This window comes from Nothobranchius furzeri, chromosome 18 (assembly GCF_043380555.1).
Source record: "Nothobranchius furzeri strain GRZ-AD chromosome 18, NfurGRZ-RIMD1, whole genome shotgun sequence".
NCBI classification, from domain to species: domain Eukaryota; kingdom Metazoa; phylum Chordata; class Actinopteri; order Cyprinodontiformes; family Nothobranchiidae; genus Nothobranchius; species Nothobranchius furzeri.
In genome coordinates this window covers 44,472,351-44,477,350 of record NC_091758.1, presented here as the reverse complement: position 1 = coordinate 44,477,350, position 5,000 = coordinate 44,472,351, and the positions used below count along the sequence as shown (strand labels likewise).

At 44.5% G+C, this 5,000-nt stretch overlaps 1 protein-coding gene across 1 annotated transcript in view; it reads left to right on the top strand.

Moving 5' to 3' along the window:
* The window catches only part of LOC139063880 (uncharacterized), a 29,574-nt gene extending 27,150 nt beyond the window's left edge, over positions 1-2,424 (top strand). The window contains exon 9 of the mRNA XM_070546801.1: positions 1-2,424. This exon is cut by the window's left edge and continues 915 nt beyond it. The gene's annotated coding sequence lies outside the window, so the exon portion shown is untranslated.
* The last annotated feature ends 2,576 nt before the right edge of the window (positions 2,425-5,000 follow it).

Genomic DNA, 5,000 nt, shown 5'->3' with positions numbered 1-5,000 from the left:
GGGTTAAATAAATGTTTTATTTATCATTTAGAATGAAATTGTGAATGTAATAATTAAGCAATACGCTTACAGATTAATTCTATATTCTATGTTTCATTTGTAAAAAGTGCTTCTGTGTGAAATAACGGCTGTTTAGTTTTCCTCATGCAGCCTGTTGCTGATTGTAGAAACGGTTTTATGCACATTTAAGGTTTTACTGGAACGTTTTTAAGCTTGAAATGCTGAGATGACCTCCAACTTCAGCCTCTGAGCAGACGTGAAGGACGATAATTGTTGCTTCTGGTTTTGGCAAGAAAACGCAGTTAAATGTCCGTCTGGAGGCGCCGATGCAAAGACACGTTTGCTTTTGCTGAAAGATTCTGAAATAATCATCAGAATAAAAAGTAAATGAGGTTTGAAGAGCGTTAACCCTTCAGCTGATCGCTGGTGGAGCATATTTTAGTCCTTCTGTCTAACAGAAACTTGAATGTGACACAAAGAACTAAGAGTTAACCCCCAAGACGCCTCTTCTGAAGCTGGAGGAGCCGCCGGTCATCTCAGCAGCGGTCGGGTTGTCGAACCGTTAGAATGATGAATGTGGCTGAACGGATGTTAGTGATGGTTCCTGGAGCTCCTTCAGAGCCAGAAGAGATGAAGGCTTGGACCGGTTTCGTTCAGTCAGACGGGAAACCAAACGGGTCGGTGAGAAGAAAGTTCAGCCTTCTGCAGCCTTAACTGCCAACATGAACACTGAAACGCTTTTATGCTGTGTGGTGATGATGGTGCACCAACGGCGTTTGGTGCAGCCCTGAATGCAGCTGCGGGAGTGGTGACGGACTCCTCTCCGGTGCTTTAAGCCCACAAGCACGTTTCACCGAGGACAGGAGTGCTTCACTAGCAGTTCTTTGTGTTTAAAGCTGCAGCTGCTTGTTTTCGACTGTCTGAATGTTTTAGAGAGCAGAACCAGAACCGAAAGGATGGGTCGGATGCATCACAACGATCTGAGAAAACCCTGGTTTTAAAGCACAACCGTGAATTTAAATCAGATTTATTTTGTAGTCAGGTGAAACTTGAACAGCTTCCATGTGAATGAGAACATCTGAACTCTCTGGAGCCCCTTCTGTCACCAGAAACGACGTTAGAGCTTCCAAGTCAGCGAGTCCACCTTAAATCACCCTGCTGCGCTCCTCTGTGAGATCGGATCTGGTGTTCTGGAGCAGACAGACGTGTGACACATGGTCAGCTGTAGCAGTTCGGACTCCGGTCTGAACCGGCTGAGACGCTCGAGCTGTTGCTGCTGGAGGTTTGGTCATCGTGATCAGAGCTGGAGACACGACCAAGCCCAGCGGGGTCAAAGGGGTTGGGTTAAAACCCAAACGGGTCAGCGGCGGGAGGAGAGAATGTTCCACCGGATCAGAACCAAAACCACTCCACAAACAATTCCAACTGTAGTTTCACATTAAAAGCACTGAAATCTGGACTTTCTGTTATTTCTAACAGCGGTTTAGATGACATCATAATATCCATAAACACATCATCACATCTAGATCTAAAAGGGTTTTTGTCTGCTAAACATTTTGTAGGAAACACATTATGACATTTTTTAGTTCTCTGGTCTCACAAAGTGATTTCAAACAGTTTTATTCTAGACAGTTTCAGTCCCTTCCAGAATGAGCCGTTTCAAGGCTCTGTCACTTTAAGACAAGTTGCTGCTGGCCACACCCACCCATCCCTGATTGGCTTCTATCAGAGGAGAGGTTTCAGTATCCAGGAGGGGCTTGAAGTAGAGCCGCTGCACCTCCTGCAGGTGGTGTGTGCGGGTCTGTGACTTAGTGGTACATTTTTTAAACTTTCTTTGTTTAAATCTAAATTAATCTGATCCAGGTTTAGGAAATCTCACCATTCCGTCTGGATCCTTCACAAATTCCTGAGTCTGGAACCAGAAGATCCCAGAGGAACCGTGCGATCACCAGATGGTGGAAATAAACCCGATGGTTGCAGGAGCTTGGGTCCATCTTTGCATTATGGGATGTCACCTGAGCGGTCCAAACTCAGAGAGAGGAGGTTCTGTCCTCCTCCGAGCCTGAGCTCTACCATCGAGCCTGTGACGAGTTCCTGCCAGCTCTGATCACATGACCAGGTCCCGTTGTGTTTCTGTGAAACTGGCTGCTCCTCTAAAACCACCCGGACAGATCCGGTCCACTTCCTGACACTGTGTTCTGTTCAGGTCCGGTTCTGGACGGGTCTGGGTTAGTCCCGTTTCACTGTGATCTCCTTCAGACCCGACTCCTCCTGCATCCGCTGTTTCCGCTCCTCCAGAGTTCAGAGCTGCGGCTGGTGTTTAGGGAAGCGATGCTTTGAGAGGGAATCTTTTTGTGTGCCATGTTTTCCAAAACTTTGCTGGAAATCGTTCATGTTCTAATAAAAGCTCGGCTTGATGGTGAACCCGGCTCGTTTCTTCTGTGTGAACGGTTCTGAAGCTCCTTTATTCCCAACAGGTTTCATTTCTTTACTCGTCTTCAGGGGTTTCCGTCTGAAACCGATTCAGTTGAACCCAGATCCAGTTCTCCTACTTCCCAACGTTCCCGCTACACCTCCAGAACCTGACAGTGTTCTGACTCTGAGGAACCAGATGATGGAGACGTTCAGGTCCTTTTTGTCTTGTTTTTCTGAAGGTATTCAGCAGAACCGGGTCATCCTGGTCACATGTTTGTGTTTCTAAATCCTCCAACATCCTCTATTAGGAATGGGCCAGAACCACAGCAGGCTGGTCCAGAACCTGTCTTCTCTGAGCAGAATCTGGTTTTTGGAAGTCCCTGAAGGCAGCTGAACCCTGACTCTAGACTCAGAACCAGGAGTTTGGACCCACCGTTGGCGTTACTCGTTTTTCTCCTTGTTTCTGGACCGAAGGAGTCCAGAACACTGATCCGTCTGACCAGAACCCTCTGAGGTTCTACTCCTGCCCAGATGGAGCCAAGAGGAGTTGGTATGAAAGGAAGAATTTCTTTTTTGTTTTATTTAACTTATTTTATAATTTATGGAACCGTTTTCTTCCGTTTGTTCTCAGATGAGATCCTTTTGGATCAGATCAGAGTTTCGATTGTGAATCACTCATTTATTATTATTTATTTAGAGATGATGTCGTGTTCCAGCTGAAGACGGCTGAAACTCTAAATCTACGGGTGTTTAAATGTGTGAATGAAGTTTTTAGTCTGGATTCTGTTTTAACGTGCCGCTGTTTAACCTCCATGTTTACAGAACGTAACTCGACGGACAACAGCTGGAATTCATCAGGTACGGAAACAGAAACTCAACATTACGGTTTAATGAAGTTGGATTTGATTACTGAGTTTGAAATAATTCTTTAAGAATCCAAAATGACCCGTGCCCCTCTAATCCTTCTAGTTTGTTCACATTTAATTTCACATTATGTGCCTGAAATTCACAAATCTTTCTTCAAACAACACATTTCTACAAAGTTTCCTCGAATCATTCATTCATAACGGATGTGATTTATATCTGTGATGGGAGAGAGAGCAGAGGAGGAGAGTAGAAAAACGTAAGGGGCCAGATCTAACCATCAACACACACACACACACACACACACACACACACACACACACACACAGCAGTGCCATCTGCGTGTTAAATAGTACATGGTGCAGTAATGTAGGTCTGTCTATTTCAGGCTGATTAATTAGATCGCCCTGAATCAGGTCAGAGAACGAGAGGGGCGGCCATGATGAAAATCTTCATCTATGTGCCAGTTCCTCATCAGCCGCAGGGACAGAACAGATCATGTGACCTGGTTCTAGTTCTGGTAGATCCGGAATCAGGAGAAGGCTTCAACTGATTTACAATTTACAGAATTGAGATGATGATGATGATGATAGTGATGGTGATGATTATGATGATTATGGTGTTGATGAAGATGGTGATGGTGATGATGATAATAATGGCGATGATGGTGATGACGATAGTGATGATGATGCTGAAAATGGTAATGATGGCGATGGTGCTGATGCTGAAGGTGATGATGATGAGGCTGATGATGATGATGATGATGATGATGGTGATGATGCTGATGGTGATGGTGATGTGACGATGGTGATGGTGATGATGGTAATGATGATGATGGTGATGATGATGATGATGATGCTGATGATGATGATGGTGATGATGATGATGATGATGATGATGATGATGATGCTGATGATGATGATGGTGATGATGCTGCTGCTGATGATGATGCTGCTGCTGCTGATGATGATGATGCTGATGATGATGATGGTGATGATGCTGATGGTGATGATGATGTGACGATGGTGATGGTGATGATGATGATGATGATGCTGATGATGATGATGGTGATGATGCTGCTGCTGCTGATGATGATGATGCTGATGATGATGATGGTGATGTAACGATAGTGATGATGCGGATGATGATGATGCTGATGATGATGATGATGATGATGGTGATGATGATGTGATGATGCTGATGATGATGATGATGATGATAATGTTGATGGTGATATGACGATGGTGACGAAGATGATGATGATGATGATAATGCTGATGGTGATATGACGATGGTGATGGTGATGATGCTGATGATGATGATGATGGTGATGTGATCATGCTGCTGATGATGATAATGCTGATGCTGCTGCTGCTGCTGATGATGAAGATGATGATGGTGATAATGCTGATGGTGATGTAACGATAGTGATGATGCGGATGATGATGATGCTGATGATGATGATGGTGATGATGATGATGATGATGGTGATATGACGATGGTGATGATGATGATGATGATGGTGATGATGCTGATGATGATGGTGATGATGCTGATGCTGCTGCTGCTGATGATGATGATGATGATGCTGCTGCTGATGATGATGATGATGATAATGCTGATGGTGATATGACGATGGTGATATGACGATGGTGATGATGCTGCTGCTGATGATGATGATAATGCTGATGGTGATATGACGATGGTGATGATGCGGATGA